Here is an 18,091-nt window from a genome sequence, read left to right as displayed (position 1 = left end):
TGTGAGCACTGAGTTTTTCTCTCTTAATTAGCTTAGTAAAACTGTAATAAGTTAGCTCAGGAATGCTCTTGCCTGAGGACTTGCGCATCCTTTCTAGTACAGTTCAGAGGAAGTGCATGCAGCTTGTTTACTCCCCAAACTGGAAGCCCAGGTCACAAACCCACACACATCAGGTAATCTCAGGTAAAATATTAACAAAACATGGGCTTGGTTCCCAAATTAGACAGTGATTAGTCAAAAAACCATAAACACATATATGCTTAGAATTCATACTTCGTGTATTTTAAAGCAAGCATGGAGTCCTAGTTTAGAAGTCTTACTGTAAAACTGAGTGTTCCACTGACTAGGAGTCTCTGACCAAGCAGAAGACTGCCCATAAGAAATAAGAATAGCATATACCCAGATGCTGCAAAATTTAATTTATTGTCTGCATCGATCTTTGCAGCATTTACACTACAATAAGGCAAGACAGGCAGGCAGGAAGGAAGGATGGACAGAGAGAAATACCAGACAGATGTTGGCTACCAGGAAGAAATCCAGAGATATGTAATGATTGGATGGATTAAAGTACACTTCCTTCCTCAATAATCTTTATATGACCCAAACACTTGTAAATTCTGGCTGTAAAGCTGTGAATGACAAACACTTAAATGGCCCCTGGATCTGCTTGCAATGCTGTTGCTATTGCTGTCTCCTCTCCAGGCTGTAGCTGCATAGAATTTGCTTGATAAATAGATGAAGCAACATTACAAAACATTCCCTGAAGCTGTGAGATGTGACAGACTACTAGTGCTAGAGCTGTATATTCCACTAGAAAAAGGTATTACTATTTCAAATGACTGCTTGGAAAAGTTACAATCTTCCATATAATTTTTGAAAAGCTTTTTAAATGTAAGTTGGGGCTTCTTAGAGCTACTAAGAACTACTAATGCACTTTTTCATATTATTTGTTTGAAACAAGCACTTACTAGAAAAAAAAAATCTTCCCATACTCAGTCCTGTTTTCCACCAAACAGATGGCCTATTTGGAGAGCTGAAATAGAAGAACTAATTATGCATTTGCTTGACTTATGAGGGGATATGATACCATCTACTATTCACTCAAGAGTGTGAATGCCAAACAAGACGGAATGGGAAAAAAGTATAGCTAACAGTAATGAGATCAATCTGGGTGTTAAAAAGTTTAGGCCGAGTACCAGGAAACATTTCCTAACAGTTAGCTCCGTCAGACCATGAAATAGTTTCTCAGAGGAAGTGGTGGAAGCCTCATGGCTTGAGTCACTCAAACCAATATTGGACAAAACACTCAATAATGTACTGCAGGGAACAGTATTATGCTGGCAGGGTTTGGAAGAGTGACTAATGGATTGTTTGCAGCACTAACTACAATTCCCTGAAATGGTCCCTCTCCAAAGAAACACAGACTCAAACAATCACACACCCACTTTCCAAGGGAATTGAGATTGTATATCCACTAATCAATCACAAACAGAGCAACTTCCCTCCCTATTATCCTCTTATGAACACAGAGCTTCAGAGAAAATGTAATGATATCATTGGGAATGAAATCCCAATTAGGAGTGACAACCCCTGAAGGGAAATACCCAAAGATTTCAGAGGGTAGGTATGAAGCAGACTACTCTACAAAAACATTAACAAATAAAAAATCCATATAGGAAAGAGAAAATTACATCTTTATTGAGAATATTCAGAGCCAATGAAAAACTTGTACAATGTTCAAGGAGGAACAGTTACAGCTTAGTCATACAAATAATGTACATACAGTCACTCCATTCATTCTACTTCCTTTCCTTTCTAGAATGCACAAGAAAACTCTTCCGACACCTATCAACACCTGGGGTTAGAGTTAGGATCTCCAGAGCTGCATAAGTCTCAGCAACATTAATTAAACGGAATCAGTAACAATTTACATCCTTTGTGGGTCTGGCATAGGAAAAGCACAGCATGCAGCTACTGATGGTTTTTGGTATGAAACAAAGTTTTTCAGCCCATGCTCCTCGGTATGAATGCCGTCTAACAGATAGGAAAAAAGCACAGCAAGGAAATAGAAACTCCTTCTAAACAACGTTCTCCAAGGTGCCCTGGTGTTACCTCAGATTTGAAAAGAAAAAATTATTATGAAAATTTATTTTTATTATTTTGAAAATTTGCAGGTGGTAAATCTATACATGAAACATCCTCAAGCTGTTAAACAGCTGGCTTTTTTTTCCCCTTGGAAATGTAAGCAAGAACAGCATTTCAGAGGAAATACTTTCCAGTTTTGCCTCTAACTAGAGCTTGAAGGAAAACAGTGATTTAGAAAACAACAAATTTGACAGAAAACAGACAGAGCTTCCCTATACCATGTAACAGTATAGATAGATAGTATAGATAGAAGCAGAAACTTATGAGCAGAGTATGCAATCCCAAGAAAATAACTGAACAGGTATAAAATACTGCTGATCCTTTTTCTCCTAGAAGCCTGAAGGGGCCACTGCCACTAGAGTTGATACTACAGTACCTTTAAACTGTGATAATGTAAGGACAGGTAATAACAATGGCCATGTAAAGGATGTCAGGAAACAAAACTTAGAGCAGAGAAAACATTTGTTAAGTTGCTGCAGGAGAAAAACAGCTATAAACATAAGATGAAACCAAGCAGAAACCTTCTCAAACAGTGAGATGTGTTGAACTACATGGAATAAACTAATTGTATGTTTCTATCTACTAAAAGAAAATAAAAACTTGCTTCAGTAGGACAGTTTTTTCACAAGGATTGCAGCTAATGACCTCCTCATACTACCCCTAATTTGACTTCTTAAGAGTCAAATTTATTTCCTCATAAATCTATTTCCAGGGCATGGAGACTCCTTTCTCCTCCATGCCATGAAGCTCTGTGGTGTGGACAAGATCTCTTGAGATTATGAAAATTCTGTTACTAGTCTTAACAAGGCAGAAAATCCCTCATTAAATTCACTGAATCTGTAATTTCATTCTCTTTCAAGTTCACTCTCATCATCAGAAGCACTCCTTAGAGCTCAGGGCAGAACTGGAAAAGTCTCTGCAAGCACTAATACCATTCAAGGGTAATTATTCCTCTACCTACCTATGATTATGAAAAATCACTGTCCTTAAAAAAAGTTATCATTTTCGAGATTAACACCACTTCATGTGACCCTCGTTGAAATAAGGCTTCAGTCTAGGCAGGCAAATAGACAGCACTGCCAGAATATAACATGGCAGCAACACTCACAAAATCCACAAGAAATAACAGAAAAGCACTACCAAACATAACCCACATGATAAGATGACTAATTCACAGAAGGGTGTCAGGGAAGCCTTACTGATCCATGAGGGCAGGGAGTGACAGGGGGCAGTCAGGGCCCCTCCCATCCCCAGCCAGGAGCAGGGCAGCCAGTGGCACAGGGTCAGTCCCAGCCTCAGGGCATCAGGCACCTCCTTGGGGACAGGCCACCAGCTCACAGGTGGGGGGGACAGACATAACCTGACCCATCAAACCACTCAGGCTTGAGACACATGTTGTATTTCCACAAGACGAAAGTTCAGCTCTAACAGCATGCAAAATCAAATTGCTGAAAGTTGTAGTTTTTCATGTATTTCAGATTTTACAATCTGACAAATGAAGAACATGGTCTGATTTTCCTCTTCAAACAACAGAAAATTATTTATAACCTTGGAGTATCTAATACTGCTCACTGTCACCTTAGCTTTAATTTCTCCAGCCTCTAGACACCGTCACTTACTATAACAAATGCACTATGCTTCAGCAATTAAGATGACTGTTTCAAGTGGTGTTGAGTACTGGGCTGTTTGCAGGCACCTGTGGACAGCCTGCATCCTTAACAACAGCTCGGTTATCTGTAGTTGCAACATACAGAGTTAGTCCAGGATGAGAGATGGAGAATAACAAGGTATTTTTAATAGAAAATGCTTCAAATGAAGTTATGGGTTGTAACTGCTTAATAAATGTTACTGTTCTTGATTGCATGGAACTACTGATTGTTCTTGTCCATTACCATTCCACCACTACCCACAGGCACACTGCTTTATTCTTCTCACTTCTCCTCTTCTTGCTGTATCTTTGTCAGTTATGAGAGCAAGCAGAAGCTGGACAACATTACAACATGTAATCTTTGTATCAGAGATGCCACAGACTTCAGATAAGAAAAAGGTAGATCTTTGTGTATAAAGACAAATGAGAGACATAAAGAAAAAAATGGAAGAACCAAGAGCCTTTTAAATACTAAAATACTTAAATACTAAAATACATCTAACCACTAAACCTACAATTAATTAGGGTGCAAGAACCATGAAAAAGCACTGTGTGCTACTCAGAATCATTATTTCTGTGCAAGGAATAGGGAAAAATACTTGTATTTCAAAGGTCAGAAGTAAAAAAGAAGCATCACCCCAGAAGATTCATTGACAGTAAGCTGAGGCAAACAGGCACGCTTATATTGCATCTTTTTACATACCAGCTGCAAGTGCTGTGGTTGTTTTAGGTTGCTTTGTTTCTTAAGCAGGTTTTAACATCATAGGTCACTTCAACACGGAAAAGGATGAGCCCCTGGCCCATCAAAAGCCAGTAGTCTCAGAAAACAAATATATCACATAGAGAAGAAAAGTAACAGACAAGGCAACGAAAACAGAGTAAGCCAAAGGAATAGTTAACGCAAATGCCATCTATTCTTCTTTGAGCTGTTTACTGGTTAGGAACCTTGAAGTAAGTATTTCTCCTATCCCTCCTTTCTGTTTTACTTACACAAATTAGAACTAAAAACTACACTAGTAAAACATGACACTTCTATCAGAAGAGACATTAGAACCTCAGTAACTGGATAAAGGGACAGCCTTATAAATGTCCAGCACTGTCCTCATCCAAGCTAATGACTCATGTCTCCCTTTGCAGCCTTCGGGGGGGGGGATGGCTCTTGTATCCAGCATGTTGCATATGAAGACTAGTCCTTAGTAGGAAATTTAACTTCATTTTCATAGTTTAGTCATAAGATATGAATCAGCTTATAAAACATGCCTAATCCCTTACCACATTATGTAAGCTCAGGGACTCCTTTAACTATAATCTTTTACATTCTACATAACCTCCTGTGGTCTCTTTTTTTGAAGCCCACCAGCATCGTCCAAATATAACCATGGATGGGGTTTTAAACCACTGAGATTATAGAGATATACAAAAGAATAAAATCTACTAAGAAATGAATATGCATGAAAGAAAAAATTGTTTGACTGTTGGGTCTAGTTTTTATAGGTAGGACACTGTTCAACTCCTAGTGCTTAAGCACCTATTATGAAGGTGTGGAATGGGGACCAAGCTGTGTAAGATAACAAGATCTTGTGTTTCCATGACAAGAGATGCCTTTTAAAATTATGTCTGTTGAAATACAAGATGTGTTTTAATCTGGACAGACAATAAAGCAACTCAACAGGTTCTTCCTTTCTCTTTTCATCTTCCTTCCTCTTAACCCAGGAAAATCCCTTACTCTGCTACTCTTCCTGGAAAGGTTAACTTAGACCATTCAGTTTTAGCATGATTCTTGACCGTCTCGTAAAATTTCGAAAAATGTGCAGCACAGTTCTTGGAGAAATAATGTATTTGTGCTAACATAGTTTTAAAGCAGTTTTTATAATACTTTAAGTACTTCTGTAAGGACAAATATTCCTTACTACAGCAAATTAAACCGAAATTCGGTACACTAGCAAAAAAATTGGGAAATGTTATAGTCTTTGACAGCAACAGAAGCATCTTTATTCTTTTCACATGGGTGCAATACCACCAGCAAAAAAAAAAAAATCCATAGTGGACAACTGAGGAATTCATTTTAAAGTGCTACTTTATCTCAGCTGAGTTGCATAGATGACATTTCTAACATGATCTCAGCATGACAGAGTGTATGCCATCTGGCTCAGAAGTGCTAACAGCCTGCAATCCACTGCCACATATCCAATGAAGAGATGGAATGGACAATGTACTAAAGAAATATGAATAAAAATTTGAACAGATGCTGAGAAAGTACTACATTTTCTCAAATCCTTTGCAACTATATCAGCTGTGTCATTCCTCTCCAACACCATGTCAGTCTTCTTAGATGTTCATACATCTTACTTTGATCTTGGCTAATACACTCAAAGAAGCATGAAGCTCATTGTTGCAGTACTTAAGAAATTAATATTCTATTTTTATCTTTATCTTTTTAATTGTTTTGCCAAAACTCATTTTCTAATAATCCTCCATCTTCCTTGCTCGCTTACATTGTCTATAGGAAAGCTGCCATTACTACTTATCGTATCCTGCTTATAAGACAGTGTAATTTCATTAAATTTATATAATCCATTCAGCAAACATGTATAATACAGTTTATTCAGGATAGATTATGATTTTATTAAGTTATATATTTTATGTTTTTCTTTGGTAAAGCTTAATCTTATTAGGATTATACACTGCTCAGAAGGTTATGTCATTATTTTGGCATAAATGATCATTTTACACATTTTAGCATGATTGGTACACTCTCTGCAGTAGTGCCCTTGCAGTTAAGGCAGGAAAAGCAGCTCTCTAAACAATGTTTGGGACAGCTAGCTAAGAAGGTAAGACTTGTTCTACAGCTGTCTGTGCTAAAATGAGCTTTAGGATAGGGTTTCCCATGGCTGGAAAGCTCCAAGCAGTTTGCAAATGAACTACCCCCAAAAAGAAACTGCATTTTATTAAGTGCAAAACTTTATTTAAAAAATGGTTTGCTCAAAACCCCAGAAACTTCTGCCTTGCATCAAATTTTTCATGTTTAGAAATACAGTTTGAATAACATTGCAGGGAAGCAATTTTGACTGATCAAAGAGTAAGGGATTTTGCTTTTAAATTCTACTCTTTTTAATGAATAAGGCAATAGCTGCCTTCTAAACTCCTGAATTTAGATAAGGCCATTACAAATGTATCACAGCAACATGGGGACAGAGCTGGAAATGCAAGTGAGAAAGTCACTACAATCTTCTGAGACACAGCAACCTCAGTGCTGTCCTGCTCTAGCTTAGGAAATAAAAGGTTTTAAAGGTCTGTTTCCTGAGCACTGTGAAAATAGTAATGAATGACTCCACACACCCGGCCAGAAAGACAGGCTTTTACATGATATGCATCTAAGTTGGGCAATTCTCCTTCTCTCCAGAGAAGGTAAGGGAAGGAGACACTGAGGGCTTTATCCCACTTTGTCACTCATTCAACAATACACAAATAAGTCAGTTGCAACCCCATATTGTGGAAAACAGCTCAAATCTCTGATCAGGCTCATCTTCAGCTTTTGCTCATATTCTTCCTTTGCACACTGCTGCAGCAGCTGAAGTATAACTTATGACAGGTTAAGTATATTCATAAATAACGTTATTATTAAGATAAGGATTTTCTGCAATTTAGACCACAGCAAAGGATACTGCTACTCAAGCTCCACTTGAAGAAAAGACAGGACATAATTTTGTACGTAATTATAAAGCACGTGGTTCAATGAAAGGTGATCTAACATGTTATACCGTCCTCATAAACAAGACTATTCTTTACACAGCACTTCAAGCAAGACACTGTTCTAAAGAGTTGCATTTTGGGAGAAAAAAAATATCTCATTATCTCACATCTCTAAAGAAACCATGGGAAAACCCCTGATATAAACTAACTGCATTTAAATTAAAAATACAAATGGGGGTTAAGTGTTCACTAGGTGTGTGGCATTCCAACCACAGATGATAACACTTGCCTGCTTTCATTGTCTTTCTCATGAATCAATCTCAGAGGAAATGAAGGATTTATTTCCTGATTGTTGTTGGTGAAAGCAAGGCAGGAGGAAATCAGCTGGCCAAGGCAGGAAGGCACCCCAGGGGTGAACTCAGGTGTCCTGACCCCTAGGCAGTTCTCCAGACTTGTATCAAGGTTATTTTCCACGCACCTACACTCACTCTTATAGAAACAGCCATTTCCAATGCACACACATTTCATTCCTTCCAACTGCAGCCATATTTCTGTATGCATGTACTAATAGGGTAAATCCAAATATTTCTCCTCTTATCACAGTGATCAGAGTTTTCACAGACCTTCTTTAGTGTACTATGTCTTTAACAGTTAGATACTATATTTTTGACCAGCTGATCTATTTTGCCAACAAACAAGAGTTACCAAGGTCTCCAATACCTTTGGAGATCGTCTTGTCCATTATACTACTCCCAGCTTCACTGCTCTTACGTCATATTTCATACAGCAAATACTGATTTTCAACAACCCTAGTGGTAAATATGCATTTTTAATTTTTCCCCTTGTTTTGCTCTGTATGAGTAAGTTTGATGTGCTGCAATGTCAACGTGGTGTACACTTGGCTTCTCAGCAACCCTGTAGGACAGATCAAAGAGTAGAAGAAGCAAAACAACCTCATCTGCTACCTGGAGACTGTCTTTGGAGAGCGTGGTCTGTAAAAGAAAACAGCATGGAACCATATCTTGCCTTATTTGCTCATGAACAGACACAGCTCAAACCTGTCCCACTCTTTCTTACTGTAACCAACTTTAACTGTTTCTTGAGTTTCCAAACTAACCTTTCAGACATATCTGTTTACTGTACTTCTGGCTTACTCACTACTTTTCATTTCATTTGCAAAAGAAAAAAGAGATTAACTATATGGAAGATTAAATTTACATGCCCTTACATATTAGGGGAAGCCACTTTATGACAACTACCTGACATCAAACCAGGTTCCAAACTCATGAGATTTAGATATTCTCCATCAGCAATGAATGTATTTTTCAGTCAGTAAGCACTTTGAACTTGTGTTCAACAATAGGCTGCCCTTTCTTCTCAAAGAAACAGAAGGCTCAAACAACACCTGCTGTAGCAGGTAAGAAAGTAGCAAATCACTCCAGTAAGGAGACCTTTGCTGAAGTGTAGTTCTGGTAACAATGAACAAGGTGCTTTTGATTTTCCATGGCAGGAAAAGCACTTTGTAGTAGCTTGTAAACACGGCAGTCTGGCATGAAAAAAAAAATAAAAGGTATCTGTTCCTACCAAAGAATACAGCCTACTAGTCAGCGGAGCAGGACACACCAGGAAATGCCCGAGCATCAACTGGCCACGGCAAAACTCTTGGTGCTCCCAACACTGCTGCCTCCATGCCCCAGGCGGGTACATGCACGTGCACTCGGAATTAGCACAGCAGCTGTAATTGTAATGCAGCTGGGGACAAGGGCTGTGCCCCTGCACATGCTGGGCGTGCTGAGTCACCAGAGGAACTCCCTGGGCAGTCCCGGGAACTCCCCAGCTAGTTTCTGTACAGATGAGATAATTGATTGATAGCTACTGGAACCCGCCCCGGGCAGTCCCAGCTCCACCAGAGGTCTGAGACATCGATAAAAGAACTCCACAGGCAGTCCCAGTACATGTTAACAAGATAGTCAACTGTGTGTCAGAGACTGGGGAGGCAGGGAGTTCCCAGCAGCCCTGGGAACAACCCAGGTGGGTCCTGCTTTGCTCATATGATGTAAATGGTGAACTAATGGACGCTATTTATCTATTGAGATAAATAACTTTTTGCACATAGATGAGATGATTTTAACTAGAAACTCATCATGCCTACACTGGAACGTTGACAAGGGGCTGCAGGCCAGCTGAAGCAAACCAGAGTTTGGGGGGTTCTCATCCAAACAAGCTGAAAATGCTGCTACAAGGATACTTGTGATGGAGACTCCTCTCATCACTTGGTCAGAAACTGGCCTTACTGTCACAACAGTGACAACAGCAACACAAGATTGTTAGCTAACATGTAAATCAATGTGTGTGTAACATGAATCAGAACAGTTTCTTAAGAAAATGAGTCTACCACCACATAAACTGGCCACAATGAAATGCCACACAGATTTAAAACAGAATCCTAGAGTATAAGAACATTGGTCCAAGTAAATGTATCTGGTATTACTGTCTGATTTTATGTAAGGTACCTCTAATTCCAACTTGTAGAATACATACTCTTTTCCCAAAACACTTGGTAAATACATACTTTACAGTATTCTGCCCTGTTCTTCACAATACAAAAAACCAGCTGGTTACCCAGATAACATTTACAAACGTTGGAGGCTTTTAGGTCATGCCCATTTGTTTATAATCTGGCAGTAGCCCATTGCAGCACCAGGCCCAGACACCCCTGCAACAGAACAAGAATCTCTCCAGTCCAGGCGATCTGTAACCACTCAACAAGAAACTTCCCACCGGAGTTCCCTGCTGAGCAGCCCCTATCAGCATGCCCCTCTTGAGACATCCACTTCTGACTAACAGAGAGTCACATTCAACCTCTAGCTTTGAATCAGCCAAGAATCTTGGCTCAGAGACATGTTACAAATTTTATATGAAACAGCCTGACCAGGGCATTGGATCCTTCCACCCCCATGCCATGAAATCAAGGCCAACTACTCAATGCGGAGCTGAGCTGAGTCCACCTGGACTTTCAGCACCACAAGGGGCTGTTCTGTTTACACTCAGCACAGCTGGGTTTGGATTATGCCTGTACCCACTAGGAGGTTCAGGTGCAACACTGCACAGGGCTTTTAGATATCTGGCTAAAGTGGAAAGCACAGCTCTCACACAACACTAATTTCCAAGGAGCAGACCATAAAGTGAGATGAAAATAAAGCAAAAATGAACTGCATATAGTAAGGTAAAGAAGTATGTCTGGAATCCCAACCTCTTCTGCAAGGCACATACATGCAGAATTTAAGTGACCTCAGTCAATTTCTTGTGTGAGGCGAGCACTCACAGCTTGAGACCCAAGAAGGGCTTTACGAGTCCAGCTTTTAACTTTTGGGACTTATTGCTGTAACATATGGTGGAAAGAAAAGACAAATTCTTGGTATTAACTTTTATGCAGTTTAAGAGTATATTACTTGCTAACAGATGCACCTTCTACACCCATTTCAACCAAATTGAGCTTAAAGAATAATTCCTGTCTTTAAGAAGATATCTATTACTGACAATGCCAAAGAGTATTATGCTCACCTTTCCTAATAAGTTGTGCTAGTGTAGGAGAGATGTCTTTGGAATTATACTGAGGTTTCAGCCCTGTGCCTGTATTTCACTATAAAAACTATCTGCTAAAACACTTTATCTGGAGCAAGAAATAGGAATTAGAAACAAGGACTACTTCCTCCTGTCCCATCCTTCTCCACACAACATGCAAACTGGACAGCCACTACTCTAAGTACAGCTCTTTGTGAATGCTGTCTACCATCCTGCCACTAAAGTAATTGTTTTCTTGGGGCAAAAACCAATATATTTGAGAAGTCTCACTGCAGAGCTCATAAATATCACATTTCTTCCTACATTACTGAAACCTCAAGGAAAACACATGCTGAAGATGTTTCTCAAGTTCTTGAGTTAACTCAATCAGTTTACTTTGTTCTTCCCACTCCACTGAAGGGAAGCAGCATGTGTGAACTCTGGTCATATCCAAAGTTTGCTGTCAAGATCAGCCATTTTACTTCTTTATTTCTATTTATAAACACAGTTAGGTATTACAAGAGCCAGACTATTTAGCCATGAAGACTGTCAAAACAGATAATGTACTGTGTCTCACTGAATTGCAAACTGGCTGGGTGCCTAGCCTATTGACTGCAAAAGTCCACTCCATTACAGCTCCAGCAATGTCTTCTATCTACTTCAAAAAGGTTTTTAGAAGCAGACAACTGTGAAATGACTATATAGATCATACAATTTTATTTTTTTTAACTCCTGTTGGTTATCTGCAATTATTGATTACTAGTTCTGATGCCAACTCAGGAAGAGTAACACTTTACCAGAAAATCTAACTGATGACCTTCAGTATGAGATACCATTCAGCAGTAATCTCCCACAGCATCCACACAGATGTGTGTTAACTTACTCTGCTGGAATTAGTGCTCTGATAAATTGTTTTCCTTATGTGTTTAGGGAACATGTGTGCAGCCACAGTGTGATCAAAATTAGTATTACATTTCAAGGAACCGAGTCCTTGGTGTAGTAGCAGTTACAACACAGTGATAGTTCTTATCAGAACCATGAAATTTTGTTTGACTCACTGCAGGCATTGCTTGTATCTGCTTCCAAAATATACAAAATAAATAACTAAAAAAAACAAAGGTAATAGCACCTACAAGTATGGCAAATTGAATGCAGGTAGGCAAACATCTTCTTTTGAGTGGAAAACACTGAAACAAAACAATAACCCAGAAAATGCACATGGACTCCAAGTTAGAATACCACAGCTTGCCTTTATATGAAATTGTATTATCTTTCAGAGGAAAATACAATTTAAATACTGGTTTGATTTATAAAATGCTTGACATTCAATCATCAACTTGCATACATGCAGGGAAGTAAAAGCACATTGTGCTTCCCTGCAAAGGGTTTTCTTCTCAAGAAGCAGGGTTTATCCAGCTATGAACATAGTCAAAACATGTACTTCATCTAAAAGCAAAACATTATATAGTATTGAAATAAGGTAGTATTATAATTAATATAAAACTACTACTTCAGGAATTTCCTGTCTATAATTACAACACCTGTATTAATGCCAAGGTCAGCACATTAATCCATAGTCAATTTGAAAAATAAGCACAAAATATCTACAGCAGATATGGTCATATTTTAACCAAGTGTTTATTGACCTTGTATGGTAAAAGGATAACTATCATATCATGATGTCCATATTTTAAATGTATATAGCTGAAAAAAAATTAATCAATCTGCATATCACAGTATTACTATGGCATTATGATTGCTTCTCTCCAGAAATTTTCCTACCCTTATTTTGTTTTTTGTCATTACCACTTCCCAGGTTTTCAGACTGAAGATGGAGAAAGTATTAGAGGGACTCTTGCCTCTCTAAACAACTCAAGAAATCAGAGAAGGAACCTGAAAGGATCTCATGTACTTCAGTTCTAGGCTTGCTTTCCCTTAATAGCCCTCAGTAAATTAGAAATTATTTTGCTGCTAAATACAATGACAGCCAGCTTCAGATAGGACTTCCTCTTTGGTGTTATCAGACCATTATCATCTTTTGACGAAACTTGAAACTGATCAAAGAGATTATCTGTTTATTTCTTATGCAGCTCTTATTTAAATTATTCTAAATGTCATATGGAAAGGACGCTTTACATGGAACTGTCATAAACCAGCCTAAACGATATCAATGCACATTACTCAGCAGTGTAAACTGAGTGTAAACATCCATACATTGTAATATTTCTCTTGAGCTATGATTTTTTAAAAACCAACAGAAAATCATGAAGCAGAGACCAATAAATTGCTAACTATATTTAATAAAACCTCAAAAACAATTAAGTCTGCTTCCCCAATTTTAATTTCTTTGCTCTTATTAATGGTAATCTTTTTAAAGAACTAATAAAAGAGATTTTTCATATATAATTATTTCATAGGTCATAATATTTATTTAGATCAAAAAGAGGAGTAAGATTTACAACAGAGATGTTCCCTATCAGTGGCTATTTCATAAGAAAGCAAAACAGTACATCTGTTAACTGCACTGTTGCATAATAGCACAGGAAGAGCAACCAAGAGCAAAGCAGACAAATCCACAGCAATTTACTGTTTTGTAACCCAAACCAGCGCTTTAAATTCAGCTTGAAAAAAATACAGGAAACACTACTGTAGCTGGACAGAACAAAAAAAAAAAAGCCATTTCTTTGTGGTAAGATATACTTAGTAAGCAGACTGCTACATTTTGCACTACTTGCCATTTTGGGATAAAGCTTCTGGTGAAGGAAACTGCAGAGAAATAAGGCCTAAGGCATTGATGCCATGTGAGCATTACAAAAATGTGACACTGAACACAACCGCCTAGTCAACCCCAGGCAGAAAAAAGGACTCCAGACTTCGGGAAGGTAACCAGACTTGTAGGGGCCAAAGCCAAGTAACACAATGGCAATCACTTTCCCTAAAAAAATTGAAATCTTGGTTTTTGCTATACTCCTTATTTTTTGTTGTGCTAGAAAACCATAACTAAAATGGTGCATTTATTTTATTTCTGTTAGATAAGTATCATGACTGGTGATAGGCTGGAATATGCTAAATATCTCCAAGCAGAATTCTGAACAGTTCTGAACTAAATAAATGATCTTAACTTCAGATGTGTTGCAAATGCAAAGAAAAACTTAAAATAACACATTATGTATTTAAATGACATACTAAAGAAACTATGTATTTTCTGTAGTAAGTAAAAACAGATTTAGTATTTCTTTTCACTATGCTCTACAAGATTTTAGAGGTAGTAGATATTATCCTCCCACACCTCATTGTTATTCGCAGGTGAGTAGGAGGAAAACCAGTTTTCTTACTTTCTAACTCCCAGCTGGTTTCTCACTGAATTGATTTCTCTTCATTCTGTGTGAATGAAATAGTTACTGAACTAACCTAATGAATAACAAGAAATACTTTCTCTGTATCTGCAGAGGAGAGCAGTGTTGTCAAAAAAGCAATTAATACTGAAGGAAACTCTAACTCTGGTCTTTAACGATTACCTTTAAATAGTTCTGCGGTGTGGTTCCTGTTAAAAACTTCAATAGCACAGTCTCCATCTAGATTTAACAGGAATACTTGAAAAATCTAGATGTGTAGTACATGCTTATAAAAGTACCTGAAAATATGCTGTACTAGGATACATGATGGATTATGAGCGTGTTACACTATCACACATCCAGCAAACAGGATCATCACCAGTAAGATCCTTAGCAGACAATGCGATCGAGCAGTTCTGTACAACACAACAGAAAGAGAAGGATGTGTAACTGTAGAAAGAGTGGAGGTTTCCAACTTACAAGTCAGAACTGAGGTGGATGAAGTCCTAGGCAATCTCGGTCAGTGTTGAATATGATCTGACTAAGGGATTGGACTAGATGACCTCATAGCTTACCTTCCAACTTCAGTGATCCTATGGTTACATTACGTCTGGGGCTTCATGTAAGGAAAGTGTTTAGCTGCATCAAGGATTGTGAAATCTCTTCATTGTTTGTGAAATTCACATATCTCTTGAATGACTCCAGCTGATCACAACATTTTAAACACTTCTGAACTATTCTCACAATCTACTGAAGGAATTTTCCTATGGTCATTACAGGTTTAAGCTTCACATGAGAATGCTGGTGAACCAACACTGGTAAGACTTCAAACACGTTACTCAGAGGGCAAAAAAAAAGAGTCAGGGGATACAGACCAACAAAAGATTTGAGTGTAAAGTTGTATACTAGGCTATCATTAACTAAGAAGTACTCAGTAGCACCTGGTTGCTATTTTATATGCTTATATAGAAACAATCAAAAAAATTCAAACCCTATCCAAGTTGTCACCCATGTAAATCTGGAAATCGTTCTGCAATTGCAACATCTGCACTTGACAGGTTCAACTCATCCACTAGAATAAAGAAGAGTTATCTCTGCATGTTTAGGCATGTACCTTACTGATTCTTTCATTGCCATTTTCTGTCTAAACAGGTCAGGAAGTTTTTACATACACACATACCAGTACTGCCTTTTAAGTCTATAGTGACTGTTCAAAATCTGTTTCTATCTCCATGAAACCGAAAGACATTGAAACAAATAGCTTAGTCTTTTCTATGTGATTTTACAGTCCATTGTTTTTCAATCATACAAAGAATTCTTACTAATACCGTGTCAAATTTCTGGTTTACATTAAAGGGATGCTATCCATTCATTGGTGAGGTCTTCATTATAGATCCTGGATCCACCTTGCTGGTGTCAGCAGCAAACTTAACACCAATTCAGCTTTTAACCAAGATGCACAATGTTGATAAAAGAGTTATCACTTCAGCATCAGCCAGGCAAGTTGCATATGAAATGCAGCACTAATGTAATTTCTTGAAAAAGTTTATTAAAGTTTTGCAGGTAGTCTTTCCAAGAGCTAATGGTATGTTATGAAAGTGCTTATCAATTGGGAGAATAATTTAAGGATTTGAATTCCCATAGGTGTTTGCTCGTATCTGTGTGCAATATAGACAAGACAATAACAAACTAGGATGAAATTCTCTTTTCACTTAGTTGAGTGCTCTGTCAGTTAAAATGTTAAGAGGCAAGATACAGATGTAACCAAAGTTATTTTCTCCATTGCTGAAACCGAAAGTTTGTCTTGGGACACTGGAGTCTTCCAGTGTAATACCTTGGACATGTACACTCCTCAAAAGGAGTCTGCCATTCCTCACCATTGATCCTGAAAACAGGAGCTAGAACCCTGAACCTTAATGCCTGTTTAAGGCACCATAATTACATTTATTTCAGCCTGCAGAGATAAATTCAGCTAAAAGAGAGAACAAGAACAAAGAGTCTGCAGTAGGACAACTGTTGCTACCTTTCCCCCTACAAGAAGTTCAGTTCTATATAGCCTACATATCCTCCACAAACAAGATTCAACCATTCTCATTACAGGTCCTGTTTGGGGGGGGTGTCCTTCTCCTTTATTTGACCCTGTTCTCTGAGCTTTCTCTTTGTGCTGAATATGGTGGGATAAGTAAATTTCCTTCAGAGTAGCTCATATGGGACTATGTTTTAGATTAGTGCTGAAAATTGTTGAAAATAAATGTTTATATTATTGCTGAGCAGTGTTTGCACCAAGTCCAGGCTTTTTCTGCCTTTCACACTGCCCCACCAGTGAGGAAGCTGGGGGTGAACAAGAAGTCGAGAGGAGACACAGCTGGGACAGCTGATCCCAAGAGACCAAAGGGATATTCCACAGCATATGGTATCATGTTCCTTACATAAAGTGGCAGGAAAAAGAAGGAAGAGGGGTATGTTTGGAGTGATAGCATCTGTCTTCCAGAGTAACCGTGATGTGTGACAGAGCCCTACTTTCCTGAAGATGGCTGAACACCTGCCTGCCCAGGCAAAGTGGCAAACAAACTCGTTTTCCTTTGCTTGTGTGCATGGCTTTTCTTTTCCTATTGAACTGCCTTTACCTCAACCCATGGGTTTTCTCCCTTTTCCTCTCCTGATTCTCACTCCCATCCCACCACAGGGGGATGAGCAAGGGCTGCATATGGTGCTCTGTTGCAGGCCAGGGTTAAATCATGACTACTCTACTACTGCTGGTGGTTACTGAATTTTAACTGCAGCAGAGTTTCTGAAAAAAGCTTATTTTTCTAAGCATTTGGAGAATGAAAGCATAGGAAAAGTCTACATGAAGGACTTTCAAATATGCCACACTGAAGGGCCATAAAGGATTCTTCTACATGCTGTCAGGGAAAATTAAGCTGCTGGTTTGTTTTTCTTCTATTAATTTCTTCCTTGATGTTCAGAACATTTGATAAAATATCCTACATATTAAGGCAACAAATATTTGCTAATGTACTAAAAAATACTGTATTACTGATTTATTTGAAGAAACTGTGAAGAATTACAGCTAGTATTTCAGAAGAGTCTCTACAACCATTTAACATTTACAGGTAGGACTTTAAACTGATAAGGAAACCTACTAGAATTCATAGCCCAAGGCACAAAGCTGTGGAAAATAATATTTTACCTGAACACATCATCCAGGGAAGTAACAATAGCTACTTTTATTGTCAATTTTATAGATTAAGTGAAGTCCAGAGAATTTACTCCCTGTGATGACATCTTATAGCTCAGGACATTCTGGAAGAAGACAGTCAAAACTCTTGATTGACCAAGACTCATTAAATAATCCTTTTGACCTTGGCAGAAATTCTTCACTATTTGATTATCTCCCTCTCCTACAGACATCTTTTGAAAGCTCATACTTAAATATAGACATGCACACTTCTAAATAAACACCACTTACATCTGTCTCTTGCTGATAAAGCAATGCACAGATCATAATTCTATCACGGAAAAAAAAAATTCAGTTACAGACCTTGACAAGGAGCTCAAAAATTTAAATAAGTGCTTCAGTTTGCCTGCTTACCACATTAAACAGGTATTTCTAAATGGTGTCTGCTTCATGGAAGAAAAAAAATTAGACTGACTCTGGATAAAGGCTATGTCTTGAACTTTCCATTTTCTCTATGTTTACCTACAA

The 18,091-nt window shown here is 38.2% G+C and overlaps 1 protein-coding gene across 1 annotated transcript in view; it reads right to left on the bottom strand.

Annotated features, from left to right (window-relative positions):
- AIG1 (androgen induced 1) overlaps positions 1–18,091 on the bottom strand; it is a 123,462-nt gene that overhangs the window by 88,006 nt on the left and 17,365 nt on the right. The window lies entirely within an intron of this gene.

This window comes from Camarhynchus parvulus, chromosome 3 (genome assembly GCF_901933205.1).
Source record: "Camarhynchus parvulus chromosome 3, STF_HiC, whole genome shotgun sequence".
Taxonomy (NCBI): Eukaryota; Metazoa; Chordata; class Aves; order Passeriformes; family Thraupidae; genus Camarhynchus; species Camarhynchus parvulus.
The sequence above is the reverse complement of the archived record's forward strand: the minus strand, read 5'-3'. Positions and strand labels throughout refer to the sequence as shown.